Raw genomic sequence first — 14,948 nt, 5'->3', positions numbered from 1 at the left:
ATCTTCCATACTTTTATACTTTCAAATTTTAACTTTTGTCCAATGTCCTGGCATTTTTGTTCAGAAAATAATACCAAAAGAATGGAAAAAATTCAAGAAAGAGCGTTAAGATTTGTCTATAACGACTACGCCTCCTCATATAATGACCTACTTGCTAAAGTTAATTTACCAAGCTTACACATCAGAAGAATGAAAACCATGGCAATTGAAACTTTCAGAATATTAAATAACTTGGCTCCTCCAGTTTTATCAGAATTAGTACAAAAAAGAAAATCCAAATATAATTTCAGATACACCAACATTTTAGAAATCCCTAGAGTGAAAACAACTAAATTTGGTAAGAATTCATTTAGGTATGCTGCCCCTGTGCTGTGGAACTCACTACCGGAAAGCTACAGAACTTGTTCAAACTTTAATCAATTTAAATCTCTTATGTCTTGTTGGAATGGTCAAAACTGTAATTGTATTGCCTGTAACTCCTCATCAAACTAAATTATTTTTTTCCTTTTCTAATTTAAATCACAGCACAGGTGCGTATACCTAAATAATATTAAATGTTGCCCTGTGCCTTAGTATGCTTTATTTTTAGTTTGCTTCTCCTTTTGCTTGTTTCATTTGCATATGATTTGTGTTTATTACTCTGAGCTTAGTGTTTGCTTTTGTAATAGTTTTGCGTATCATTTTGTGCTTATTATTTTTGTATTGTGCTTGCTTTTGTGATAGTTAGAGCAACTTTGCAGTCAGCAACTACATTTATTTTATGCATGGTAACTTATTGCATGTCCTCATAATATCCTTTCTGTTTTTATATGTGTCGCATTGTTTTATATGATTTCACTGATTGTTTAACCATGTTCCTTAATATTATATTCAATGTGTTTGCTCTCTGTGAGAAAGTTGCTGATCAGTTCCTTTCAAATCTGATTTGAGGGGATAATTGATTTTTTAAAACCATTTTTCTTTTCTGTCGCACTTTTGTGCTCGTTTTGCTAATTCAGTTTTTTATTTACATGAAGTTCTTATAGAAGTTTTTAGGCCTATGGTCAGGATCAGCAGCTTTTCCACAGCTTAAGATGTGCTTAATTTGTGTGCTTTTTAGATATATAACATTTTCTTTTACAGCTATTTATATTCTTGTTGACCTCATATATATTTGTTAATGGTCGGTTAAAAAGCTCATCAGTGCTTATGTTTCATATGTTTGTGTCTTGCCGACTTGAAATAAAACTTATTGTATTGTATTGTATTGTACAGTAAAAAAAAATGGCCGCCTAAATACCTGGTTATATGGGAACCACCCATTTGACGGAAACGGGTAGTTTTGACCAATCGATGAAGTCCTAATATTTTCCTTTTCGTTTGCATTTTGTTTCCCAGTTTCACTACATTCAGGGACGCAAAATAACTGGAAAATACTATAATGATTTGGCTCCAAGCCAATAAACATTGCGTAAGAAGTAAACAGTTGAAGCGATCGGTCAGAAATTAAATAGGACTGACAGTTTTAAATTTGGTAAGTAATCAGAAATATTCTTACTTTTAATACACTTCTTTTAGCGGTTTAGTATATGTAGAATTCTAAACAATTACTTGAAGAGCCTTCATTAAACATCTCTAGTTTATCACAAGTGTATATTTTAAACTTTATAAATAAGTGTTTGTGTTATGGTTTATAAAAAAAATTGTTGTCTCAAAAGTAGTTGTTGACTTGTGGGCCAGGGTTATGGACATTCAAAACATGTAAACCGTTTCTACGAAAAACAGAATGGTAATTAAAATTGTTCTGGAATCGAAAAGTGATCACATATGAAAAAAATACATTTAGTCGTCGCGTCATGTTTTTATGCAAGAATAGCAACGAAAACATTGCCGCAGGCTTCTGCAGACGTTCATACACAAAAACGTGTATCCTCTTTACATTAGCTAAATAAATTAATTGCAGTTGTGTTATGCACACTGCTTTATTCTAAAACTTTAACATAAAATGATTAATATGGGAAACACAGGGAAGATATTTCATCAAGTGATTGTGTATTTTATGATGTTATGATTTTAATCAATGAGCAATGCGTGACTGAGTGGTTAGTTACAGGTCATCGGCTTGTTTTTCAGTTTTCGTACTTTCCTGTCACCTCTTTCGGGCTGAAACACTTTAAGTTACGTAGAATTCTTTTATGTGAGCTAGCAAAGCTGCTGGAATGGGGTCTCGAACTGACGAACCCTGGTATCGTAGTAAAAAAGGTTTCCACTGGACCACTGTATCCGCTCTTATATTCCTATTTTAGCCTGAGGGTCATTTAGACGGATGATAAACTTAACTCGTTAACACATTTTTCTTATTTAAAAAAAGACACTTTCTTTTTTATGTTTAATTAAAAGAAGTTTCTTAACTTCAGGTTTGTATTTATTTGCTGATATATTTATTCTTACGTTGTTTCTATTGTTTTAGCGTGCTTTGAACTTGAATAAACAAATTTCAATAAAATGTGACCATAATAAAAAAAAAAATGTGCTAATTCATACCACTTAGATTATATCTCACTTTTTCAGCCTAAGGTTTGTTCAAATACGCAATTAACTAAATTGTTTTATTTTCCTGAAGAAATAATCTCAAAAAGTAGGTTTTTCTATAACATATTCATTTGTGTAAATTCTGAATTTAATTAAAGAAAAAATATTTTTAAAGTTTAATAATTTAGAAGTTTAACAATAAATAAACATTTAAACATTATTAGGTAATCTCATAATGTTGTAATTTAAGGATTAAATATGTAAAGCCTTAAAAGTCGAATAGTTTCAATTGTCTGATTTACGCACACGAATATGAATAAACTAACTCAGATCCCTACTATGCTGCTACGTACCGAACTGGTGATGAATTCACGTGAGAAACATCGTCTGCATAAAATATTCGGAAATCTCTGGAAAACTCAGAGTCGGCCAGAGTCTTCGTTTCAAAAGTAATAATGCTTCTGTAAAAAGCACAAAGGGTAGGGGAAATCATAAAAATAAGGGTTTTTTTATTTTAAACAGCTGAGTTAAGAATTTAACAAAAAAAAGGGTTCGTACTTTGCACAAATCTTAACAAAATTACCCTTAATTATATCCAAAATTGAGCCGCACCATGAGAAAACCAATATAGTGCATTTGCGAACAGCATGGATCCAGACCAGCCTCCGCATCCGTGCAGTCTGGTCAGCATCCATGCTGTTCGCTAACGGTTTCTCTAATTGCAAAAGGCTTTTTAACCAAACAGCATGGATCCTGACCAGACTGCGCGGATGCGCAGGCTTGTCTGGATCCATGCTGGTCGCAAATACACTATGTTGGTTTTCTCATGGTGCGGCTCAATAAGACATCTACCATTGACCTCAAAGTAAACCAAAGGTGGTAATTTTGAAAGATTAAAGGGTATAAGTGAAAGCATAAACTTACAATTTTTATAGTTAAATCATCATTAAGAAACTTTTGTCACTGAAGCAAAATTGATATTTAAACCGGCTAAAATATATAACAAATAAATTGAATTTATCCTCCTTATTTGAATAGTCAAAAACCGATAACATCTATTGTTGGAAAAATGTATTTTGTCTGTTGATGAGAGGTTATGAATTATGCAACATCTTTTACGAGCTTATGCAGAGTTCTAATACACATATTGCGTAAACCCCATGATGACAAAAGACCAAAAATATAACAACACGTATTCGATAGTGAAAGTCCACATTATTTTGGATCCATTCTATGCAGATCAGAAAACTTGCCCTAAATTGAAAAGGCGAGTGTTGTATGAATAAGCAACTTTAAGCACCCTGTATTACAACCGCTGCTTTGAAAAAAGTACCATTAAGTAGCAGTTGATAAAAAGTTTGACTTTACGAAATGTTAACCTCCTCAATTTGTATAAATGAACATTACCACTGTTAAAGTAATTCTCATTTTTAGGAAACACCATATCAACATTCTATTAGGATATTTTACTTAACACTGGTTGCCTTGCAGGATGACATCAACCTTCTTTTAAACGAAAATATTTTATGTCTCACGTAACAGATATGGGCAACCAACCGATCTGTCAACATAACACTCACGTGAGCAACGGTTTTGATGTTGAAGTAAAGGTCACCGTCACTCATCCGGGCGGCCGGATTGACCTTATTCATGTTGCTCCAGGAACAACGCGGACCGTACCTACAAATTACGGAACTGTTACAATATCCATTTTTGATCCGGCTTGCCCTGGTAATGAATATCCATATGAAAGCATAAATTTACCGTCTGACCACAGTGTTGTTATCCGGAAAAACGAACGTGGAAAACCAAAACTGAGAAGAGTAAGGTATGGATCAATCTGGCAGGACGTGGGAGACGCAGAAAATTTGTAAACGAATCTATATGAACATTGCTAAATAAAATGACTGTTTGATATTTGTCCGTCTTTGATAAGTTTTAGTATTCTATAAATAAAATCATAATGTCATTGGACGGCAAAGTGTGTGATTCTGATCGTGAAAAAAAAGTTGTAAATGCTAATTTGCGAGAACTTCAAAAAACTCTCTTCAAAGTTTACTGCTAAGAATATCAGAAATGCCAAATTGCTGAAAGAACATTAGGCATTGCAAAGAACACGGCCCATGAGATACTGCAAGAAGCGAGGACTAATGCAACTGCTGATTCTTCACGGGCACTGAAAACCTGGGAAGAAACAGCAGAGGAAAGCTGTAAGCTTCGTAATCTTCACTTTGACCAAACATAACAAAAAGCTGCTTTGGTATTTTCTAAAATTCTGAAGAAAAAAAATGCTGAAAGAGCAAGGATTGACTTTCCCGAAACTTGTACAAAAATATACTTCAAATGTTTTTATAACAACAGGAACGGAACCTGCTCCTTTTGCAACACTCCAAGCATTGGAATAACAAAATATTATGGAAGGTATTCTTGAAACATCTGGAAGAGAACAAAGCAAAAGCTTAACTTCCTAGGCAAGTGGTCAGGTCGGGTTGATATTGCGCTGATATTAATTACGATAGGAATATCTATATATGTTATCAGTGAAGCAGCTAATCCAACCCTTGAGTCAGCCAAAACAGCTGTATCTTAAGGATTAAGGGCTGCTGGTTGTTATGCAGGTGCATAGTGGAGCATGCGGAGGACCTGTAGGGGTCCTTATTGGAGTAATAGTTCGGAGGAATAGAATGTGGATTCTTGCAAGTTTTAGTGGAGTATCTTTAGTAAATAATTTATACAATGCCTTCTTCCCCTCCTCGGTCCCAGGACCAGGGCCTCCTCCATTCGATTTTATTCCAGTACTTTACGGTCAACCTTATTTAATTTGTGTTCCTGTTGTTGGACCTCCTAAAGTACGTGGTGGTTGTCGGTTTACCGAAACTATGGCCGCATTATCATTTGAAATTTCTGGTCGCGACTTTATGTCTTAAGTATTGAGTGTTTTTTATTCATTATAAGAAGAATGTTCATTGTGCCAAACAATACATGTAGATACCTACACAAAAACCCCGTTAGATAAAATATATACCCTTTTCTCGTTATTCCGAACCCCTTAACCGGTATTTCAGTTCTTATCGGTAACAGATTTAAGTTTCACAAGAGTTTTTGATATAGTTTGATACTCCAACATCTAAACTTAAAATATCCCCATGAAGAAAAAATCTACGGGTTGTTGTCAATGAATAATCCAGGCTTTCACATGATGACCTCACCCTCTGAAACAGCCAGGTGCTTTCTCGTTGATCCGAGAATTGTGATCATTTGTAACAGCTCTCAAATACTCAGGCTTTTTTTTGAAAAAGTTCATTTTTAAAATTAAGAACAGATATATAATTGTGTTTGCAGATAAAAATGTTTCACAATAAGTGGTATCTGTTTCCTATAAAAAGGTTATATATTACCCCAGTGATTTTAGATAAGCAAATTTTGTGCCAAAATTTTCTGTTGTGTATATTTCTATTTAATAAGAGTAATACTATTTGCTTTTTATTCTTGTTTAACTGTCTTATGATTTGCCACAACATGCGTGGAAATTAGAAACAGGAAATAGCTGCAAGTGCAAATTTTCCAAAGGCTTTGATAAATGAGATGGCTCAGAATTACGAGAAAGAGGCATTAATTGTTGAGTGAATATTGTATGTCAATCTGAATCCTATGCGAGTCATTTCAGTGCAATGGAAAAGCAATCTATCTATATAACCTGCAATACAGGATATAGAGAATCTGTCATTGGTGTTCGGTTAAGATCAGAAAATCCCAACCCTCGGGCGCACCGCTCAAGTCTTAAACGAGGCTGTGCCGAGTTTAAGACTTGAGCGGTGCACCCGAGGGTTGGGATTTCCGATCTTCACCGAACACCAATGATGGATTCTATTTCTCACTTACCACAACAGAAACAATAAAAACAAGCATGAAAATATGAAACTATTTAAAACGCGGGAAATTGACGTCCGTAAGCAGAAGTGACGTCATGACATTTCAGTGACGCACAATAACAAAGTTCCGCCTTAGTTTTATCGTTTGTAGCGTAACGGTACGTTCTTATCATAAAGTAATGAATTTTGAATCGAGAAATACAGTATAAGGAACGGAGAGAAAAGATAAAGGTACCTGATTTTTAATTATTTTACATAAATAATATGTATATTCAGTGCATGAAGTAGTCCGTCACAGGAGTGTGGGATAACCCATGTGAGATAAGATTTTCCAGCATTTCTAAAAATAGAGATTTTTCTGTCCGATAAGTGAGAAAACACAGTATTTACTCGTGTTTCTATATATTTGTCACATACTTTGACGAATATATATAGGCAGCAAGACTCTTCTCTTCTCATCAGTAGCTATATCAACATATTTCACTTTATCTTCACTTTATGAAATTCTGTGGGTTCTAACGTTTTTAATTAACTGCCTGTTTCTGATGAATTTCACAACAGAAAATGTCATGATAATTTTTCGAAAACATTTCCTGATTTGATGTTTACATGTTTTTCTTTTTCAAATCACTGATCACAGATCAATTGAAACTCTACTGAAATCTTTTTGCGGTAATTATACATCCTTTTTCCATGCCTAGAGGTAATGTAAATACATAGTTTGTCTGAGTGAAAAGTACCTAGAATAAAGTTTTAGCGGAGTCGTCTCCATGTTTTCTCAAATGTTTTATCCAGGATCATCTTTTTTCAACTGAAATAACCCCTTTTCTAGGAAATGATGTTTACAGATTTATTAATTACTTTTTCCGATTTTGAACTTTGATGTATCTAAAATAAGTGCCTACTTGAAGCTTGTATATTAGTAACAATGCCTAATATATATATTGGACATAATTTGAGAGGAGTATAAATCTATGAGGGGACACTTAGGAAGCCAAGCAATATATAGCAGACTCCGTTTGATTCAGTATATTTAGAGATAATGATGTAGAACACACTTCATGCTACCTAACGCCATTATACAGCTATATGGAATGGACTCCTTGATACCGAATGACCAGAAATAACAATATTGTATTTTATAAAACAACTGAAATTTATAACAGCTTTAATTTAATTAACATGGATAGATTCTCTTTCAATTTTGTAAATAGAATCATCAGAATATAAAAGTGAATGAAATGATAAAATAACAAATTAAAACTGTTTAGTGTGTGTCTTTCAAAACATTCTGTAAATTTCCTACTGTATATTGCATTTCTGCGAATGTATGTGGAAAAGATATGTTAATGTAGCAGAGTCAAGTTGCACTTGTTAAGATTTGATTTATTAAATAGTAATATCATATTTGTATGTACTTAACCTTTCTGTTATCGTATCTGTACTCCGTAATTCATTGTATCTTGTATACAATCTGTGGTCCGTTGTATCATATTGTGTTTATTCAGCCATGCCTATTCAGGTCATTGTGAACACAAGTTCCTTTTCAAAAATGACCAGTTAGTGATAAAAGCGACACGACGGTGGTTGTATTACTCCTGATATATATTATTATACAAACTAAATCACCACCACAATATACCAGACCAATTACGGCAAAGCGCCTAGCAGTACAAACGAACACGCACTGCCACAGCAAGTCCACTAACCCAATAAGATTAGTTTCGATGCTGCTTTATATACGAGCCCGAATTGTACTACACATTCGTACTGGTTCAACATTTGCATATGTTTGCTCAAATCTCTGTTTTCATGTCTCACAAATTAGTAGTGACTTTTTAGTCTTTATAACTGATTGGGACCAGAGAAGCTATATTTACTCTCTCTGAAAGTTAACTGGATCTCAAGGATACATTGAACATATATATAGATAATTTGCATTAAGAGATATAATTATATTCAGAACAGTTGACTTTCCCATACGTGAGATCCGCTAGGATACAAGTTCGCATTATAAATCATTATATAGTACAGAGAATTTATACGAACTAAATCACCACCAGACCAATTACGGCAAAGCGCCTAGCAGTACAAACGAACACGCACTGCCACAGCAAGTCCACTAACCCAATAAGATTGGTTTCGATGCTGCTTTATATACGAGCCCGAATTGTACTACACATTCGTACTGGTTCAACATTTGCATATATATGCTCAAATCTCTGTTTTCATGTCTCACAAATCAGTAGTTACTTTTTAGTCTTTATAACTGATTGGGACCAGAGAAGCTATATTTTCTCTCTCTGAAACTTAACTGGAATATATATAAAAAAAATTTTTTTTTTGGGGGGGGGGGGGGGGGGGAGGGGCGGATAACGCCGTTTTTCAACAAGGTTTTAATTATGTAACAGCGGGCAGTTATCCTATCCAGTGTTCCTGGATTCTGTAACAGTACAAACCTGTTCCCCGCAAGCATCTGCCAACCTTCCGTTACTACTGGAGTCCAAATCTCCGTTCATAAAATAAATAAAATAAAAGAGGTTACATTAAATGGGGATTTTCTAAAATAAGTAGCACATTCTTACAATAAAACTCTTTCACATTGTATATAAAAGCTAATCAAGCAGTTGCAGAGTTTATGATAGGTAATAAAAATTATAACAACCTTCATGCCCCAAACAACACAGGCGGTACGGAACTCCATCATCAGCAGCAGCAAAATTGAATTGCAATTTGGCTCATTTCCAAAGGACTGGAAAATATGAATCGTGGAGACTTTTTACCAACGTCATATGGCATTGTTCTAGTTAATGAGATGATATAAGAAGAAGATCTTGTGAAGTTGTGAAGCACAGAACACAACCAAGCAAAAGGTGTTTTATTTTGTTCGATTACTAATTTCTGACAACATTTTTGCCAAAATTACTTCTTACTTTTGATAGAAAAGTATCAATATCATTTCTGTAAATGGCTAGTAAAGCAATGCGAATTCCTACATTTTGATAACGGAAAGCAAGTGTTTTCACGATTTCGATTTTAACATTGTTAATTGCTACTTAAAATGTAAGGAAGTTTTATTATACAAAGTCCACATTACTTTATTAAGTAGTTGTATTTTTCCCGCGAACAGTGGTTACACTGTCTGACAAAGACGGACGTACAAAATGACTACAGCAAAATAAGAATGCATTAAACGAATTAAGCAAATGAAAATTAGTTCCGACAATAAAGCTCAGTTTATTGCGTTAACTTTTATTTATGTTTCAAAACTGAGTGTAGTATTAGTGTAACTATTACTGTTGTCAAATTATTATTATTTCCAATAATTTTAATTTAACACTTTGACAAAAAATTACTACTGACACTATCATATGCCCTCAACGGCCCTTTCAGTATTGATTTCAGGTAGAATGCAGTGCGTAAAAGTCCTTGTAAACAAATTGATTTTGGATTATAGGAAGTCACTCTTCTCATTAAAATCAATTTAAATTTTAATTCAGAGTAAAAGCATCAGTGTTCTGACTTCATTGTTACTATATCATCACGAAGCCGTACACAAATATGGGCCAACTGATATCTTAATCTAATGGATTAACTTTCTTGATTAGTTCTATGAGAACTACAGTGTGTACTATAGCACGTCAAATACAGATTATAAATATTGTCACTAATGTTTTCTTTTCCTGAACAACAGTTAGGGTTTAAATTAGTTTGACCTCATGTTACAGCATAGAAATCAATTAACAAAACCTATGAGTACTAGGGTTAGCTTAAAATATCTCGTAATTTTAGGTGTAGTCCGGGCTGAACTAGATTGAAACTAAGTTTGGCCGGACAATGACTTTCAGAACGAAAGCAATTTTAAATCAGTAACAAAAGAAGACCTAGGCCTGTGGTAGCCAAACTTCATAGGACGAGTCGTGGTGTAGCAGGTCAACGATAAATCATACAGTTACCTTAAAACTGAAAATTGTTACATATCAATAACGGAAAATACCGTCAAACGTCATAGAATGATAATTTGTGGTCAATAGGCGGTTTGTATCAATTTTAGAGTCACAATTTTTAAAATAATGGTTTCGTACGTTTGTGGTCAATAGGCGTTTTGTATCAATTTTAGAGTCACAATTTAAAAATCATGGTTTCGTACATTTGTGGTCAACAGGCGGTTTGTATCAGTTTTAAAGTCACAATTTTAAAAATCACGGTTTCGTACATATTCTTTAAAAATCTCAATATGCCAATATGCCATCAATATTCATCATGTAATGTTATTACTGTGTAGCGTGTAGTCCACCTACGCTGGGGAAAACATGATGATATGAAAGGGGCTTCAAAAATGTTACATTCTTTGTTGCTTGCAAAATTATCATATAAAAATTCTCCACAAGGCTTACAAATGGACAAGCCTAAACAAACCGAGTCTATTATACTTTTGTTTGGTTGCCATCTGTGTTTCCGAAGAGCCTTCTGATCGATTTTATAAACTATCGCAATCAGCCGTCTTTTATTGTCATGTTTTGGTTACAAAATGTCTCCCCGTTTTAACCCAATGTTGTTATATTGTCTGGACTTTGGAATCATGGAGATAACTCAATATATTATCAACAAAACAGCTAACCCTCCGGTTGTTATTTTAACTATTGCAAGTACTTGATAAAATTTAGCACGCACTCAATAAGCAGTCGATGGTTTTTTCACAGTTGCAAGAAAATCATGTCATATAAATTCACTCGTTTTACTGCCTCATTCCATTTTGAAAAAGTCACTTAAATGACTAGAATTTACAAATTAGCAAAAAAAAAAAACGTCGTCAGAGAAGAAAATGACAACAAAACAAAATAGCGTCGTTGCCATGTACTATCGTTATTATCGTAACATAACGTTTGATATTTGTATGCTACTAGTATTTAAAAATTGTTCTAATAATTCAAAGTCTACATCTCTGTTTTCTTATAAATGGTATATTCTCATTTTCTAAAAATACAGCTTCTTAGTGACTTTTTAAAAATGGGATGTGGTAGAAATACGATCAAAATGATAGCTTTGCGTGATTCGCTATTTTTGAAATTTTGAAATGTTATTGAAAACTTACTGATTTAAATGACTGCCCTATTTCAAAAATGAAGTTTTATTGATTTTGAAGGTCTTTGCAAAAAAAAAAGAAAATGGTGGGTTATCTCATTTGTTCAGTATAAAAATGTATAATATAAAATCGCTTAATTAAGCCGGTGCTAGGGACTTAAGGATTGTTACACATTTTGTACCATTCCATAAACAGACAGACATTATATTATGAGACATATCAAAGGCTCAATTTTGACATCAAAGAAGAATGACCAAACTGTACTTGAACATGTGAACTTGCTCAAGTGGTTACGCGATAGTATTTCTAAGGGAGTAATGCGTTTTACTTAATAATATGACATCACCCTTAGAAAAATAAATGCTGGAACCCCTCAAGGATCGGTGCTCGGTCTTCTTTTGTCTTTGACTTTCATAAATGATAATGCTGATGATATCAAAAGTCTAACTAGGCTGTTTCCCGTTGACGCGTCCGTTTGTTTCTCTTCAGCTAAGCTGTAACATTTGAATAAAGTTAAAAGAGGTCGATACCAGATAAATATATGACGTTTCGTGTAATTGTGAACAGCAGTTGCTGGAAGAAAACTATATTGATTCTGACACAATTGATTCTGCCTTTGTGACCAGTGCAGATCATAATCAGCCTGCACACCCGTGCAGACTGATCATGACCTGCACTGTTCTCCTTTCAGTCAGTATAATTTTGGTATGCATCCCTTTTAACAGTTAATGTTACAGTCCAAATTGAAAGATGGACAAGTTCATTATAGAAATTCAACAGGGTAAGGGATAAAAGCCAAAACTCAAGTTATGATATATTTTATGTTTTATGCAGAAAAGAATCTTTACAAATGCAGCAAACTCGTTAAGGAGTGTGTATCTGTGAGACTGATAAAGTCTTTAAATAAACAGGAATTTGAATGCAGACTCTTAACAAATTCAGGTGACGTAGCCTACTGAATGTACATGTATAAACAAGAGGAAACCCATCTGTCGGCACACCACGACGGAGAGAAACGTGAATATCGTCGGCGTCCTCCCAGTCTGACACCGGCATACGAAACGTATGTCAACATGCGGCATAAAGACTCGTCTCTGGCGGTGTCACAACGTTCGGCGATGCTTTGTCCGAAAATGATGTCACACGACCGTCTGCTGATCCCATATCCTGATCCCTGGAAGAAAGGATCTATGTTTGCAAAGAAAATGTAACAGTGTTGTAACTAGCATTAAATTTAAATGATCATTCAATAAACTAGTACCATTCTTCAGCTTATGCTTTTTATTTAAATATATCTAGGCTAGTTATGCTTTTGACAATTACAGAACATTCAATTTAAAACAACTACAGCATTTATTAGCGAATAGTTTACCTTTGGCTAATAGTCAAAGTCAACACACGTAAACAATAGTATAATACGCAAATACATGGCAAACTATATATAAACAATGTGTCTACTAAATCTTTAATTAAAACTTACTTATGGTACGTGACAATATAAACAAAACAACAATACACATGCAACAAGTTGACAATATAACTTATAGTAGTACACTGATTGTATTATATCTGTAAATCAGTAAAATATTCAATTTTACTTACACAATTATAACAAATATCGTGTCTGTTGCACTCTGATTGAAATATTCGTCTGTATGACCTAATTTGTACGCTGCAACCATTTACGTAGGGATTTTCATCACATGTGTGAGTTGACACATTACTGATTGCTGGTGGCGTCATTCCTGGCTGTCCAGTAGGGAACACTCGTGCGGACACGTGCCCCATGACATCAGTTAACAACACAAAACCGACTAACATATACTCAAACAACATCTTTCAGTCTCAAACTGAAATATAAGCATTCGAGTTAATGTGCTGCCAACAGTGAAACATCCTTCTGTCAAACATCTGAATCTTAAAGGGAAATAACCGAACAAAAGATATCTCCTTTTAGCATGCTATCGGATATATGTCAGTACATGGTAAAAACCTCGGCAGATAGGTCCGACTGAGGCCTAGTATAACAAGCGCACCGCATTGCGGGTGCAGACGATCGTCTGATTTTTTTTTGTCTCCGTATAATAGATTTTTAGTCCAAAGGGGCCATAATTCTTGCAAAAAGCAACGTAGATAAGGTACTTGCTGTGCGGAGTCAACTTTTAATGGCGAATAACTGCTCCAAGTTTTAAAGCAATAGCTTTGACCGATAATGAGAAAAGCAAACGCAAAACTTAACCAAGAAATCTGATATTTTCTAAGTCCAAAAGAAGCCATAATACCTGCAAAAAGCAGGATGGGTTATGTGTCTTGCTGTACAGAGTCAGCTATTGATGGTGAACAAGTGTTGCAAGTTTTAAAGCAATAGCTTTGATAGTTTAGGAGAAAAGCTAACCTAAACATAAAACTTAAGCAGGTAATTCCAACGCAAAAACGCAACGCCGACATCAATATTTTCAAAAAATGAGCTAAAAACTATTGTTGTGTATACAAAATGAATGTGCGTCACTACCTAACTGTTTATGCGCATGTTTTCTACTGGTTTCTTTAACAAATCCAATATTGGTCAGATCTGTAATTTAAACTCTTACAATTCCGCGGAAACGTAAACAAGTGTGCTTGGCACTGGTACCAGACCAGACCAGAAAGAAAATGCCTCTGTACATGTTATACCCTACCCCTAGGTATTCTATAAGAACCATGGTCATGAACGGGAAAATATTCTTACCCATTTCAATCGCGCATTTCATACCTAAAACGCGCAGTGTAATATAGATATTGAACAAATTGTAATTAAGAAATAAATTATAGCAAAACAGTGTTTTATCACTATTTATACACGATGGGTTGTTATACATTGGGCGTAAATTATTTCGGACGACGTACAACCGCCCTAGGGTATAAATAGTGATAAAACACTGTTTTGCTATAAATTATTTAGATTCTAATATGTTCTTTATTGTAAAATTTATATCAAATATGATAGAACTGTTTCTTCGTGCAAGCATGGCGCCAATAGTAGGTCTTTGTTTATACACGCCAGGACCGGAAATGGTAATACGTCTTGCGGCAGAGTTCAGTTTGGGCGAAAACTACTGCGAATTATTCAGCAAAGCGAATAACTAACTCAGTATATGTGTAAATTAATCAACACATTTGTGCAATGTGACATTTCGGTTAAAACATATTATTAAGTAAAATATTCCATGAAATTTGAAAGCGCTATTTCTTGATACGTACATGGCGCTAAATATCACGTAGACGTGACGTCAACATAATATCGTTGTGATGATTAAAGCATTGTTAGTTATATTAGAATTTATCTTCCATCGTGTATCGGTCACTTTTCTTAAATATTTCTTATCTCAGAGAAACAACGCGTAGTTTAAGAAATAATATATCTCATCCAGTGATTTGTCGTTGAATAAATCATTGCTTGGAGTTCAGATGCGAAGGAATTATATCACGAGGGCGTAGCC

The 14,948-nt window shown here is 34.4% G+C and overlaps 1 long non-coding RNA gene across 1 annotated transcript; it reads left to right on the top strand.

Moving 5' to 3' along the window:
* The first annotated feature begins 1,257 nt into the window (after positions 1 to 1,257).
* On the top strand, positions 1,258 to 7,790 carry LOC123525020 (uncharacterized). The gene is made up of 2 exons (XR_006681382.2): positions 1,258 to 1,513; positions 4,054 to 7,790. It is a non-coding gene; the product is annotated as an uncharacterized LOC123525020 (long non-coding RNA).
* Positions 7,791 to 14,948: the final 7,158 nt, after the last annotated feature.

Source organism: Mercenaria mercenaria, chromosome 3, assembly GCF_021730395.1.
Source record: "Mercenaria mercenaria strain notata chromosome 3, MADL_Memer_1, whole genome shotgun sequence".
Taxonomy (NCBI): domain Eukaryota; kingdom Metazoa; phylum Mollusca; class Bivalvia; order Venerida; family Veneridae; genus Mercenaria; species Mercenaria mercenaria.
This window is presented reverse-complemented; position numbering and strand designations above follow the sequence as displayed.